Below are 16,433 nucleotides of genomic sequence, written 5' to 3'. Positions count from 1 at the left end.
GGTAGAATCATGCCAACCTTTAACTATAAGTTCTAAAATGAAGTGAAAATTTCACATTTCTCTTCATATGTAACTTTGTCAATAACTGTCAAATGCAATGGTCATACATGAAGGAAATCCCAATTTGATGTTATTTTGGGGAAGAACCATGCTGCTGCTGCTTTAGGATGTCTTACTTGTTCTGTACCACTTAAGGAGATTTATTTTTGTTATAAGGAATTTTGGGGGCACAGAGAAGGCACCTTTTTCTAAACAAGGCACAAGAACTCCACAATGGTCACAAAATTATAAAATGCAAGGTATCAGAACTGTGGAAAGGAAAGGAAGTATTCTTTTGCAGCAGTTTCTAGTGAAGTACCAAGGTTGTGTTGAACTGAGAGTGCAGTTATTTAAGCATGGCCTTGGCCTTGCCCCTCAACAGGAGCTGCTTCATGAAGAAGGTAGAGCACATGCTCCAAATACTGTAGGGAAATGGGAAACTACTGAAGAGCACTGCATTAAAATTTTGAGGAAGGATGAAGACAGCGTATGTTGGCTTTGTGCTTTTGATACCACAGATGACCACAAACACATAGGCTCACTCGTTCTCTGACCTGCTCTGTGTCCAATTGGTGGTAGGAAACCTGACCATTTTTTTTTTAGCAGAGCAGTTACCTGTTTGCCTTGAAACATTTATGACCTACCAACTGCATGATCAGGATGAAGCAGTGACTCGTAATTCCCAAATCTAATTTGGGTTTTTGGCCTATTCGTGGATTACTCATTTTTGAAACTCTTAATTCATAATTGATTTAAGATATCTCAGTGTGCCTTTTAGTTTTATTTGATTTGATGAACTTTAACCTCCCATGGAGATATGAAGGAAGGACAAATGAAGTACAAAGACACAGTGACTGCAGTGGCACCACATGGAAGTCACACTGTCATGTGCTGGAGGGACTGTGCCTTTGGCTGTGTATATCTAGATGACAACAGGCATAGTCAATCAGATAAACCAGTTTGAACTCAATCTCAGTGTGATGCTTTTCATGATACCTTTGTGCAAATTAAAAGTAGAAGTTAGTTTCATCTTGAGATGCCTCTGACTAAATGCTTCCTGTTTTTCCTTCCCCAGAATTTGACAGGAAGTTTCCTTTTTTTAAAAATTTCTACTTACCTATGTCCTCAGCATCCGTCTTTCTGTGAAGTTTATTCTAGAGTGACTGTGAAGTTTCTGCTGGAGTGAAATCGAAAAATTGTTTCTACTAGAGTTTCTGTTGGGTACTGAGTTTAGATTGGGGTAGTCTATCTGCGCTGGTAAGAAGCGTTAACCGTGTTCACACAGCTTGTAGGTCTGCCCACATGCCTCTGCCTGGGGACTGCACCCTTACCTGAAACTGTGCCTCTGGTCCTTGGACCAGCTACTAGGACATATCACTCATCCACCCCTCCGTGATGGTTAAGGGCCAGTGGGGATGGTTCATGATGTATAATCAAACACTTCCTAGAAGACAAGTACAGCTGATGTTTTCGCACTGTTGCCTTATTCTCTGCGCCATCTATGAAGCTGATCTCCTAAGAAAAATCTTGCTAATTAGTGGTAAACCTTTGAAACTCAGAGCTTGTATGTGGTGGTCACTCAGCATCCTTATATCTAGATATGCACAAATTCCATTGATAGAATTATTTTTTTCTGGCACGTATATGTTTTCAGATGCTCCATAAATATGAACCAACTTGGTTCATATTTACGGTTCAAATATTGGGCATAATATCTAAACCAGTGTTATTTTTGATGACCATATAACCTACCACTAGAGATTGCTTGAAACATAGAAGCTAGCCCTTCATTTATAATTTGTTTTCTGAAAAGGGTGACCTTTAAATTTTTGACTTAGTTGTGTGTGTACATACTCATGCTAAGTCATAGGGATTTGGAGTTCAATCCACAGATATCTTCTCTGCTTTTCTGAAAGATCTCTATCCTCCCACCCCTGACGTCTTAAAATTGCTTCTCATCTGGGAGGCCACTGAGGCACTGGACTTGACTACAGTAGTAACTTGTAAAGGGAACTGAACTGTTGAACTTCCATGAGAGGGACCAGGCAGTGTTTCTAAAGACACTGCAGTTGCGTTACTGTGAAGAAAAGAGTTGCTTCCACTTTCAGCAGGCTAGATATATAGATAGGGATATATATTTTCATTTTGGAAAAAAAAAGTTGGAAACCTGAAGAGAACGTAATTACCTTCACAAATTATTTGTAGATACACTGGGTGAGAAGCTTACTGTAGGGCAGTGACCAGAAGAAAACCAATTTTAGTGCTTTCAATAGTGTAATATTTGTATCTATTACAATGCCAGCAATGCCTGCTGTGCAGTGTCCTATTACTGTAAATCACCTGGTTTATAATTCTAACAGAAATGAATTTGTTTTGTAATGGAATCCAGAGTGGATCTGTATAATATGATCAGAATTGTCCTACAGTTGTAAATAAGAATAAGTCCTGTTTATTTTGACATCTTTTTACAAATACATTGTATTAGGGTGTGAATATTCTGAACCATGCTCTTGTTTAAAGTTTTGAAATTTTTATTGTTAAATGTAACATTTTAATGGTTGTAATAATTATTTGTATAGATATGAATATAGTATTTTATTTAAGAAAATAAACTTTGCATTTTTGCATTGTGAGTTTTGTTTTTTGTGAGTTTCTGATCATAACATGTGCCACTTTGAACCTGTTATTAAAATGACTTGAGTACTGAATGTTATATTCAAAATGAAATTTAAACCTTGCCAGAATATCTGAAAATATTGCCATGCACATTTCTGATAAGTTTGCCTGATCAACCAGTCAGTGTCAAATCATAATTACAACCAAAATTAAATTGTTAGGATAGAGTATCCACCTCTATATTATTTTAAAAAAAAGAAATTAGCATTTCAGATCTAGAAGACTAGAGACAACTCAGTTTAAACTTGCTTTGTGAATGATGGGAGAAACTGAAGCACAGACTTCTTTAAAACTTTATCTGAAAGGCAGGATGGTACAAAGGAAACTGATCTTCTGTCGGCTGGTTCACTCCCCATATGCCTACAAGGACTAGGGTAGGCCAGGCAGCCAGGAACCAGGAACTCCATTGGGTTTCCCACCTTTGTGCCAGGGACTCAAGTACATGAGCCATGTGTCACTCACACGGAGCTGGAGTGGAAGTGGAGCAGCCATGATTTAAACCAACAGTTCCAGTTCCAGTATGGGAATAGGGATGTCTCAAATACCAGTGTAACCCTGAAGCACAGAACTTTGAGAAAAGAATTGAGTCTTTTAATATAGCTACCCACAATTATTCAACCAAATCTCACAATGTTCAAGGGTGAAAATAGTTAAAGAGACTTGTACAGTACGAAATTATGCAGAATTTAACTACCTTGCAAATCAGTATTGTTTAGTTATGGCTTATAGATGTGGTACAAGTTACAAATCAGTGATGGGTGTTTGACACGGAGGTTGATGCCACATGTGATACCCACATCCCATGCCAGGTACCTGGTTTGGGTCATAGCTCTGCTTCTGTTTCCAGTGTCCTGTAATGCACACTCTGAAAGGTGATGGTCCAGATACTTGGCTTTTGCACACCTACAGGGGTTTTCTGGATTGAATCCTGGCTTTAGCCTGGCCCAGTCCTGGTTGGTGGCAGGCATCTGGGGAGTGAGCTGGCAAAAGGAAGATTCTCTCTTCCTCCTCCATTACCCACTTTTCCAAATTAAATAAATGGAAATTATAAACCCCAAGTTCTTAGGAGAGGACAGAGGGGGCTGGCATTGAGGAGGAATATGCCAACAATAGTAGCATGTTTTATTGCATTGAGTAGCAGCTACTCAGGTGTTGATCTCACTCATTCCTGAAATATTTGTCTTGTGAACACATAAAATATATCCCAATACTTTTTAAATATGAAATGAAGACCTTATAGACCATTTAATCCCAGATTCCCCCCAGGAAATTAAAAACTATTTGTCTCAGTTTGTCTCAGAGTGAACATCATCTGCTGGTTCATTTTGCAAGTGACTGCAACAGCCAGGACTGGGACAGCTGAAGCCGGAAGTCAAGCCCTTCATCCATGTGTCCTGCATGAGTGCCAGGAATGCAAGTACTTGGCTGTCACTCATTCTCCAGGCACATTAGCAGTAAGCTAGGTAAGAAGAGTAACTAGGACTAGGAACACGCTGTCACAATGAGATGCAAGTGTCCAAGCCACAGCTTTACCTGCTGCGCAATGCCCAAACCTTGTCTTAGCTTTTAGGGAGTTCAGGTTAAAAAAAATTAATATTTAGGGCCCGCACAATGGCTCAGCAGCTAAATCCTCACCTTGCGCACACCAGGATCCCATATGGGCACTGGTTCATGTCCTGGCTGCTCTGCTTCCTTTCCAGCTCCCTGCTTGTGGCGTAGAAAAGTAGTAATTGAGGATGACCCAAAGCCTTGGGACCCTGCACCCACGTGGGAGATCTGGAAGAAGCTCCTGGCTACAGATCAGCCCAAGTCTGACCACTGCAGCCACCTGGGGAGTAAACAAGCGGATGGAAGATCTTTCTGTAAAATCTGCCTTTCCAGTTTAGAAAAATGAAATCTTTTAAAAAACTAATCTTCAGTCTGCCAAGTGTTCAGTGATCCCTTTGGTGATGCACAGAACCTCCTATACAGAGCTTGAGCCCGAGTGAGCCAGTGAGAGGAGCACCACACACTGATTACTATTCGAAAGTCCTTAATTGCTGGCAGTGGAGGGGCCTCACGCCCTGAAGACCTCTCAACTCTGAACTACAGAACAGTGGGATTTATACAGTTAAAAACCATAAACCAGCAGGGGTTCCAGCAGACTGAGCTAATACACTGAGCTAATGCAGAACTATCTTAAAGATGAAAAATTACTAATCACTAACTTTGCAAGCCTTTGTTACCATACCAGGTGAAACTCATTTTTCTTCTAGTCATGCTTGAATAGCCTAGCCAGGGGTTCAAGCGTTCTTGCCAAGCAGGATGCTGTTTTCTCGGCTGCCTCACAGGTGGCGGGGGTGGGGCTCGAGGGGATTGGGGGAGGACTTCTTCACCTAAGCTGGAATCTAAAATGATACAGTTACTTGAAGGAGCCGGAGACACTCAGAGCTCTTCAATATGCTGCCTTACTCCCTAAGTGTTTGCAACAGGTGGGACTAGGTTCAGGACAACTTGAGGGACCAGGGGTCAGAAACTCTATCTGGGTGTCCCACACATGTGGCAGAAACCCAAGTAACTTGAGCCATCATCTAGCTATCAGCACGAAGCTACATCAGAAGCATGGGGTCAGCACTTGAGTCAGACACTCTCATGGGATGCCAGTGTCCCAAGCCAGGGCTTCATCTACTGCCCCAGCAATGAGAAAATACTTGTCACAGCAATGAGAAAACATTTTGAATCAAAAGATAATAAAAACAGAGCATACAAAAATTGTGCGATGGGGGCCTGGCGCAATAACCTAGTGGATAAATCTTTACTTTCTATGAGCTGGGATCCCATATTGGCACTGGTTCGTGTTCTAGCTGCTCAACTTCCCATCTAGCTCCCTGCTTGTGGCCTGGGAAAGCAATCGAGGATGGCCCAAGGCCTTGGGACCCTGCACCTACATGGGAGACCCAGAAGAAGCTCCTGACTTTAGACTGGCTCAGCTCCGGCCATTGCAGCCACTTGGAGAGTGAACCAGCAGATGGAAGCTCTTTCTCTTTATCATTCCTTCTCTCTGTAATCCTGATTTTCCAGTACAGAAATCCTTTGCGTTAAATTTAATATTTTCAAATTTCTAGAGATGGGAGCTGAAATCACTGGTTTCAAATCATTTTACAAATAAGTACTTAAAGCTATTATTTTCCCCCTGATTAATGATTTAATTACATCAGTTTTTTTTTTTTTTTTTTTTTTAAGCATGGAGAAGGTGAGGCAGAAAGATCTTCCATCTGCGGGTTCATTCCCCAAATGGCTGCAATGGCCAGAGCTGAGCTGATCTGAAGCCAGGAGCCAAGAGTTTCTTCTAGGTCTCCCACATGGGTGCAGCACCCCAACACTTTGGAACCTCCACTGCTTTCCTACGCCACACAAGCAGGGAGCTGGATGAGAAATGGAGCAGCCAGGATGTAAACCAGGTCCATATGGGTTGCCAGTGCTGTAGGCAGCTGCTTAACTTGCTATGCCACAACATCTACCCCCTTCATCTACCCTCCAAGAGGTTAGTTTTCCTTTGTGCCCTTTAAGCAAAACATACACTGCAGCAGAGAGAATGAGTCCAGGAGAACTCAGCTGTTTCCTACTAAGCCAGACATTAAACAGATCAAAAAATGGAAAACAATGTTTCTCTTCTCAGATGTCTTGAAAGCTGTAGCTACTTGTTTTGGAAAAGGCTTTTATGTTTCTTAAGATTTTTATTTTGTATCATGCATTGAGTTTAATTGTAAATGAATTAATAACTATTTGTTTATGTTCTATTTTTACTTCTAATATGGCAATATCAAGCTATATACATCAAACCTTTTTGAGGTTTTCAATGATTTTTAGATGTTTAAATGCACTCTGAGACCAATAAATTAAGAACTATATTTTAGAATATAGTTCTGTCTAGCCATAGCCACAAAAGAAAAAAATGGTAGATTAGATTTTACTAAAATTTAGAATTTCTCTCTATCAAGTCTCAATCAAGGGTTATGAATCTTAGACTCATAAGCCAAATTTTAAAACTAGCAAAGAATTTGAATAAACCCCCACAAGTGACCAAGAAGTCTACAAAATGGTGCTCAACACCATTAGTCTTCAGAGACATGCAAAATAAATATGAGAAACCATTTCATTGTCATCTCGAGAGGCTACATTTGAAAGGACCGACAAACGCCAAGTGTTCGCAAAGATGTAGAATGATTGCAACGCCCACACAGAGTGATGGAGTGTAAATTGATGCAATTACTTGTGGAATCTGTTGGCACATATCTAATAACTCAGATGCTATAGTTTGCTGACTATATCCTGGAAAAGCTCATCAAGAATATTCACTGTTTTCTTTACTGTATTCCAAAACTAGAAACAACTCAAACACCCATCAATAGGAGACCACATGAATAAAATGTACAGTGAGGAGGCTAAGAATTCAAATTTCTGTTTTGCATCTTTTTAGCTCCATTTTTCTAGGAACATTTTGGAATCTCCTTGTAACGGCCAGATGAGGTTTTATATCTGAAAGTGCACGCACACAGTTGCAAAGGAATGTTCTATGTCAGGTGGTAAGTATTTTCTACAACCTCCTTCATTCTTGTCTCCACTCCACAGGAGACAGAAACACGAGCTGCCAAGAGAACAGATGTAGTTGCTCATGGTCAACAGCACCTTGGCCCATTTCTTCTTCCATTGAGGAATCAGGAGGTTGATGCTGCTCCTCTGCTTCCTAAATAGGCTCAGAAGTCAGCTAGGTTGGTAAATAGCATCCATGGGATGCTTGCTCTTTCACATGAGTAGATAAGCTGCAGATTGTAGAGAAGGCATGAAAATCCAGTCTTCAAAGTCAGTTCTGGTTGCAGGTGGTGTTTCTTTACACAGTTCCATCACATTCAGATCAGTGGTTAGAAAGCGGCCACAGCCAGACTGTGCTTGTGCAGAACTTAACAGGTTCAGGGATACTCTGGGAATTTATGACTTAATTAGACTAAATCTCATTTAGTGGGACAGATATACAAATTCAAATTAAATACAGAAATATATGTGTGTGTATGTGTATACATATATATATATATATACTTTATATGTTTTTGTAAACTTCCTCAGCCCAGCTTAGCATAGGAGAAGAGTCATTTAGCATATGAGTGGTCCAAACCAAGTCATACTGCTTTTCTGATCTTTTTCTGGGAAACTTAGAAACTTTTATTAGCACTGTCTTTGTGCCCTGGATAAAGAAACATAACTTACCAGTGTAGGATAGCCACTTCTTCCTAAATTTGATGAGAGAAATGAGTCCTTTATAGGAGAAGCCCAAGGCGAGCCACTAAGAGCCAAGATGATGTCATTTTGATGTGCGTTGCAAATTCTGCCTTTTCTCTTGGGTCAGCCAAACTGGCTTCAGGAGACTTGACTTCTTGACACTTGGCAGCTTTTTTTAAAAAATCTGTTTATTTTTGTTGAAAAGTCAGATTTACAGAAAGCAGGAGAGACACAGAATAAGATCTACCTGCTGGCTCACTCCCCAAGTGACTGCAACAGCCAGAGCTGAGCTGATCCAAAGCCAGGGGCCAGGAAGTTCTTATGGTTCTCCCATGTGGGTGCAGGGTCCCAAGGCTTTGGGTCATCCTTGACTGCTCTCCCAGGACACAATCAGGGAGCTGGATGGGAAGTGGGGCCACTGAGACACAAACCTGCTTGCATATGGGATCCCGGTGTGTACAAGGCAAAGACTTTAGCCACTAGGTTACCACACCAGGCCCAACTCTTGATAGCTTTTTGAGACTTTATTCCTTTCCTGGGCTTTCTTTCCAATTAAAAAAGTATATATTAATAAATATATTCACACTCACATATATTCATATATATTTTAAATTGGGAAAGCAGAGTTACAGAGAGAAGGAGAGACAGAGAGAAAGATCTTCCATTTGCTGGTTCACTCCCCCAAATGGCCACAATGGTTGAAACAGGAGCCAGGAGCTTCTTCTGGGTCTCCCATGTGTGTGCTGGGACCAAGCATTTAAGCCAGCTTCTCTGCTGCTTTTATACAGGCCTGTTAGCAGGGAGCTGGAATGGAAGTAAAGCGGCCAGGACACAGATGGCACCCTTATGGGATGATGGCTCTGCAGGTGCAGACTCAGTCCACTACACCACAGCACTGGCCCCTTCTTTTCACTTTTAATTTTGATTTTGAACGAACAGGCTCCCAGTGGCAACCCGATACCTTATAGTATGTATGTTTTAATTTTAAAGGAATGTTTGGTAGCTCTGCCAAATGCAATCATTGAGTTTGTAAAAAAGACTTCAATTCCTAACTTTATGGGTTTAAAAACTGAAGCAATAGTTCTCATATGTATTCAGCTGTGGCAGCTTAGTGATCTGAAGCTATGTTTCACTGGTGGACAGGGTAGGCTTCACCTTTGCAGGGTTTTGCAAAATGGGCACAGGTCTCTATTTGTTAATGCTCCGACCACGCTGGGGAGTGTTTTGCACCATTTACTTACATGCACAGTTAACAGCTGAGTCTTCACTTGGAGCCCGTTTGTCTTTCCTGTCTCTGGCCTTGTTGCTTAAACACTCCCTTTTGACTCATAATCCAGCTTTCTCCCTGAGTCATTTCTCTGAGATCCAGGTTCCTGACAAATGAGGCACAATGGTCCCAGCCTGACTTTCAAGGGGAGCTACGGTGGAGGGAAAGCCCTGGACGGAAGGCCTGTGGCTGCACATGCTCTGTGTCCACTTCATGTTCACAGTGCTCAGCTTCTACCACAAGGTCCCACGGAACCTGGCCCCGGCTGGCCCACGCCTTAGCAGAGGCTGCTGCTCGGCTTTAGGGAGTCTTGTGTCTTGAAGCATGCATTGCAATGATCCCCACTCCCACCACCTAGACTGATCTCTGTTCTCTGCTGGGATTAAAAGCCTGACTTTCATTTTTCTTATGAAAAATTGGAGGCTGTCAGTTCAGAGCATAGCTTTTCTTTCCACGACTTGTCTCCTTTTATCTGGAAGGACAGCTCTTTTCTCCTCTGGCATCACAGGCCAGGCTGTCTCGCCCAACCCCGCCCCCCACCCCCACCCCCGAGTGGAAATAATGACATGCTTGAAAACCACCTGCAGTTGCACCACTGTCAGCTCAAGGGACCCCAACGCTCTCTTTCTTTGTGTTCTCAGTCTGAAAAGGAACAAAATCCAACCCACACAGCCACATCAGAAGTGTGTCCCTCCCGTTTTGGTCTCGTTCCCTTCTTACAGTGCATTTTATAGTCCTCATTAAAATGACATTTCATAGACTCTAGCCATCATTTGTGTCACAAACACTACTGCCAGCACTTTCCATGAAATTAACCAATTCATCAATGTTCTTTTCCTCCTAGCTTGCTCCCAGTTTTAAGACAAAACAAACTAATTGAGAGGTAAACACACACATGTGAGGAGAGAGAGGGGGGCACCGAGTGCTCCCAGCCATTGGTTCACACCAGGCTCTGCCCTGCACACCCTCTCAACAGACATGGGTTTGGGTAAGGCCAAAGTGGACTCAGGAACTCAGCCCAATTCTCCCAAGTGTCAGGCACCTGATCATTCAGCTTTGCCTGCTGCCTCTCAGGGTGCGTGTCAAGCAGGAAGCTAGACTTGGAAGCCTAGCCAGGACTCAAACCCAGGCACTGCAGCACAGGGCAGGAGTGTTCCACATGGCATCTTACCCTGCACCCTTAGCTTGCATTCCCTCCCAGTCCCCATCACATTGCCCATGTCTTCTTGTTCAAAATCACCTTCCCCGTTTATAGCTTTTAGCAAAGATTCCCTCCTCCTGTTTGATCCTGACCTTCAACCAAATTTCTACTATTTTACATCTATTATTCTCACCTCCTAGCAGTTTTCCTTTCCACCTATATCATTATTACATAGTTGGGACACCTGAGAGTCAATTGGAAACTCCCATACACACAGAGGAGCAGCACTGAGAGCTAGCACCCTTGTCCCTGAGCAGATCTTAGGCAGGGTCTCCCTAATTACCGCACTGTCCTGACTAGTTTGGCATCTCCTAGACTATGTCTTTTTTTTTTTTAAAGATCTATTTATTTTTATTTGAAATAGTGTCACAGAGAGAAGGAAATACAGAGATTTTCCATCTGCTGGTTCACTCCCAAATGACTGCCACAGCCAGAGCTGGGCTGGTCTGAAGCTGGGAGTCAAGAGCTTTTTCTGGGTCTTCCCAAGGCTTGAGCCATTCTCTGCTGCTTTTCCAGGCGCATTGGCTGGGAGCTGGATTGGTAATGGAACTGCCAGGACTCAAATAGTCACCTATATGGGATGCTTGTGTCATAGGCTGAGGATTAGCTTGCTATGCCATCAGGCCAGTCCTTAGAAGAGATCTCCTATGGAGACCAACAGGATAAAATATTCTTTATAGGAATTTAGTTGTGGGAGAGATCTTGTGTTATATCAGCTATTAGGACTTCATCCATAGGGGTAGGTATTGATGATTATTTGAATATTTTCTGTTCTGCCTCTAATGGCAAGATTCTCATAAAGTCATTTTCTTCTTATGGTTCTTCTTATGGTTCTTATGGTTAAAATGAACAATGTATTATTTCATGTCCATTTTGCCTGTCTCACGGCAGGCCACATGATGGAACGGACTGTGTGTTTGTCCTATACTGTGCTTCAGCAATTTACAGTGTCTGGCTCAAATAGTCCTTGGTGATGCCTGACCCTGTATTTCTGATTCTCTGTAAGTGAACAGAAAATGGAAAGAAAAGTGAGAAGAAGGAGAATTAAGCTCCCAATTAAGCCAAGGACATCACAAGGCCAGAACTTGTCCTCTGCTTGGAGGGGCCTGCTTGGAACCAGGTGCTTTCTGGGAAACTCAGATGACCAATGTAATAAAAATTACAAAATGCAAACCAACTTCCTTCTCCTTGGATGGCAGTGTTTCAGCACCCTAAAAGATCTTTTGAATTCCCCAGCTGTAGGCAACTGTCTAGGTTGCTTTGTACATAGGCAAGTGTTACACTGCTGGGAGAAAAGCCAGCAGCTGGAGGGCACCCTGGGCCTGGGTAATGCCAAATTTGTGTTAGTTGTACCAGTGTGCTGGTATAGCTGCCTATTTTATCTATTTTTTAAAGATATGTGGAGATGGCAGGGTGTTCCCTGGGACATGCCACCCTTGCCCCCAGGCGAGTGTGTGTATGTGTGTATGTGGACTGCCCAGGGAAGGGGGTTTGGGGACATGTTGGAATGGGAGCAGCTAAGGGCATGTTTGACAGGGCAGGAATAGCTTCTGGGGGCTTCAAGGAACCAGGCCACTGCACTCACAGTTACACGAGGAAGATGAGATAGGGTGAGGGCCACGCCAAGGCATCCACCTACATGGGAGACTAAAGGGCTTGCCTGGGTGTGCTGGGCTACAGTACCCACCATGAGTATTAGAGCAGAGCGGACTGTGTCATCAGGCTGGGCCACGACAGAACCAGCTCTGGGGGCAGATTCTATAGGGCAATTGTGGACTTGCCTCTGTGGTCTACAGTATCTGTCAGTTTGTACTAGAGCTGGGACTGGAAACGGGTTGAGCCAGGATGGACTGCAGAATTCACCTGATACTTGCGGGAGCCAGGGCTGGGAGGAGGCTAGACTGTGCCAGACTGAATGAAGCACCTGCTGGCACATGCAAAGGCCAGGACTAAGGGCAGACCATGCCAAGTAGGGTTGCAGCACCCAACAGCATGCATGAGGTCTGGAGCTGGGAGCAGGCCTAATACAGGAATCTGGAGATCTTCCCTGCTAGGCTGCAGTTCCTGCTGGGGAGCACAATAACCAGGACTGGGGGAGTGCCAGGCCAGGTAAAGCTGCAATACTTGTCAGCATTTGTATGGGCTAGGTCTGGGGGCAGGCCAGGCTAGGCCAGGCTGTAGCACCAGTGTCATGCGTAAGAACCAGGACAGGGTTTGGATCACACCTGCCTGAGCTAAGCTCCAACACCTGTCAGTGAGAGCTGAGACTATGGGCAGGCCAAAGCCAGCACACACAAGACCTAGGACTGGGCCTGGTAGGTGGAACTTCAGGAACTCCTCTGCTGGACCACTGCTTCTACTGGTGAGCATGAGAGCTGGGACTAGAGGAAGGCAGAGCTACAGTACCTGTCAGCTGGCATGTGGGCCTTGCCTGGGAGTGGGCCAGGCTGGGCTAGGTTGCAGCACCCACTGGCATGGGAAAGAGCCAGGATGGGTGTAGGCTAGCTGGGTTAAGATATAGCACCTGCTTGGTCAGTGCTGGGACTGGGTACCAATCATGTCAGGCTAGACCACAGTACCCTTGGGAGACAGAAGTTCTGTGGCTGTAAGTGAGCTTGGTAGGGGAACTGTGGATACTCTTCTGCTGGGCTGCAGCTCCTGTTGGTGAGAATGAAAACCAGGGCTGGGGGCAGGCCAGGCTGGTCAAGGTGGCAACACCCATTGGTATATGTGTAGGTTGGGTCTAGGGGCAGGCTGGGCTGAGCTAAACTGTAGTACCCATGGGTATGCACAAGAGCTAGATGGGATGTGGGATAGACTGAGCTAGGCCCTCAACACATGCTGGCATACACAAAAACCAGGGCTGAGGGTGGGTTTGGTGGGGGTTATTGGAGGTTACTCTGACTAGGCTGTGGCACCCACTGGTGTGCGTGAAGACTGGGCATATGGTGGGCTGAGGTGGGCTAAGCTGCAGCACCCATCAGTTCGCATGAGAGAATGCGGTTGGGGACAGAATTGACCAGGCAGCTGCATTCACCAGTATGTGCATTGGCTGGTGCAGGTGACAATTCAAATCTGATCCTACACTGTTTGGTGTACATGAGTCAAGTCTGAGGCGACTACCCAACTAGACCACTGGATTCAAACCCCAGCCACAGGAAAAAAAAATTACAATATATGTGGTCTGACCTTGGGGTGTGTTTTAGGACTGGGTCTCCTCAGTAGCTGATGCCTGTGCAGTGGACAGCACACCCAGATGCTGTTCATCGCACATGGACATGACAGCCAGATCATCTAGGCCAGCAAAGGATGTGGAGTTTGTCATAGGATGGAAAGCAGAACAGGTTGGACTACTTTCCTAATCAAGCTCTGGAGCATGTTCCTGGGTCTGTGCATGCACAAAGGTGGTCTTGGTCAAGCAATAGACCTCGGAAAGATTTCCTCAACCCTGGAGCAACAAAGCCGACAATGTCTCAGAACTAGCAAAACCACTCAAGTAACACCCTCGGAACACACTGTGATCTCTAAGGCATCTTCCAAGGACCATTCCCAGTGATCAAACGCCCATTCAACAGCAAAGAACAAACCCTCCCCTTCCCCACCAGGGTACACCGGAGAGAAAAAAAAAAAAGAAACATTTGTCCCTCTCACCTTCTTCCATACCTCAACCCTTCCCACCTAATCAGAGACCCACATGGGTATGATCTCTCTCAGCTATGTGAACAATATCAAAAACAAAAGTTTTAAAAAAAGAGCTTTTGGGGCCCGGCGGCGTGGCCTAGCGGCTAAAGTCCTCACCTTGAAAGCCCCAGGATCCCATATGGGCGCCGGTTCTAATCCCGGCAGCTCCACTTCCCATCCAGCTCCCTGCTTGTGGCCTGGGAAAGCAGTCGAGGACGGCCCAATGCATTGGGACCCTGCACCCGCGTGGGAGACCCAGAAGAGGTTCCTGGTTCCTGGCATCGGATCAGCGCACATCGGCCTGTTGCGGCTCACTTGGGGAGTGAATCATCGGACGGAAGATCTTCCTCTCTGTCTCTCCTCCTCTGTGTATATCTGGCTGTAATAAAATGAATAAATCTTAAAAAAAAAAAGAGCTTTTGAATTCTTTTGGATAATCTTCTGTTTAACAGATGTAGAGTGTTATTTCTCTCTCTCTCTCTCTCTCTCTCACACACACACACACACACACACACACACACACACACACACACACACCAAAGCTAATGAAGATTTACAATAAACCTAAAGTCAGGGCCCAGGAGTTAGCCATGGTGGGACTGCATATTGGATTGCCTTTCCCTTGACTTGAACATCTTTCACTGCTTAAATTTGTTGTTTTCTAAGTTATGACGATAATCCTGGAATCACAGAGAGGACACAGATACTTTATTTAGCACTCGGCTGAAATGCAATATGACTTCAAGGTTATTCTACATCAAAATATAGTAACCAGCTACTGTCTATTTTCAATGGAGTGGAAACGTCTTAGATGAGAGGGACTTCAAAGCAGCCAACAGGATAGAAGACATGGCCAAAGAAACTCTCAAAAACTTCAGGGCATGGGAAAAGGATGAAATTTCCTAATTCTGAGATATTTAGGAAGAGGGTAGAGGTCCATTTCTCCATGACTAGAAAAGTAAAGGGGTAATTCTGTGTAAATGATAGCCCCAGATTTCTTTTAAAATACAGATTGCATTTAGAGTAGCAGTAGTGGGCCCCAGGAAAACCATACAGTGTAACTTCCGCAGGGGTCTGTTGAGCTGGGCTCCAAGCTAGATCTTGAGTTACTGTGGTGTTTGACAGCTGTGGGCCTTCACAAGCCCCTCTGACGTTGTGTGTAAGACAGGAGATCAGTTAAGCACTTAACCTTGCTGAGATTGGTACCTTTCCAGGGAGGAACATTAACGCTTAACTGCATGGTTACCATGTGTCCTCTGAGTAGTGTATCCACCACTACCATCACCTGGGCAAAATCTGGGTAAGATAAGCAAAAATTGGTTCTATACTGCTATAGTATGTTTATTCCTAATGCTTTTTTCCCTCATCAGTTCCACCAGGGGGCGACAGAGACACAATGGGGGTTTCATCTTCATTGTGGCATCTGTTTTGCCACCTGCAAGCTGAAGCTGTCTCCTCATACAGTCTCAGCTTCCAGCTTGCCCTGCAAACATCTGAGGGTGAGAGTGTGTGGAGGGGGAATCACCTGAACATAGCATTGGCTGCAACTGAGAAAGGGAACAGATTAGCCAGGTTCAGTGAAGAACCTGCAGGTGGGCTTGGGCGTTAGGATCTTCCCTGCTTAATCCTGCTCTGCTGCCTGGCACACCTCTGCCTCTGTGGTCCCCACACAGTGTCCTGGACATGTGCCAGCAGAGAATCAGAGAGGTTTGGCACTTCCTCAAGGTCACTCAGCAAGTAGGTGAAGTGATTTGAAGTCTGACTCCAGCCTCTTTCTCAGACTGTGGTATTCTTTTGTGGAAACCATTTTGTTTCTCCCTTCCCCCTAGATTTAGACAGATGATCACTCAGAATGAGAAACACTTGGTTTTTACTTGATTTCCTGACATGTGCCCTTTGTAACCCAGAACATTCTTTTGGGTACCTGTGGTCACAAAGGTGGTAGCAGCTGCCACATGCTTGGCCCATAGCACTGGCCTGATGATGGCCCTCCATCACGGAAAGTCCCTTCCCCATATAGACTTTGGTTTTCCACTGGCTTCTTCCACTACTAAAATAAAAACGTGCTAATCCCTCAAGTATCCAGCACCAACAGGTGCCATGGCCTCCCAGCTGGGAGGCTGTTCTGTCGCTGTACACTCTTGCCCTCTGGCTGCCTCACCTCCAGGCTGCTCCCACTGAACCTCTCTGATGACTGCTGCTGAGCTGTTCTGCCAGAAACCCCTGATTCACAGTGGCTGTTGGTTTATGGTTAACCCTCCCACTAAACTGGCTTGCTTTCTTACAGCACAGCTGGTGAACATGAGCAAACAG

Source organism: Ochotona princeps, chromosome 3, assembly GCF_030435755.1.
Source record: "Ochotona princeps isolate mOchPri1 chromosome 3, mOchPri1.hap1, whole genome shotgun sequence".
Classification (NCBI taxonomy): domain Eukaryota; kingdom Metazoa; phylum Chordata; class Mammalia; order Lagomorpha; family Ochotonidae; genus Ochotona; species Ochotona princeps.
This window is presented reverse-complemented; position numbering follows the sequence as displayed.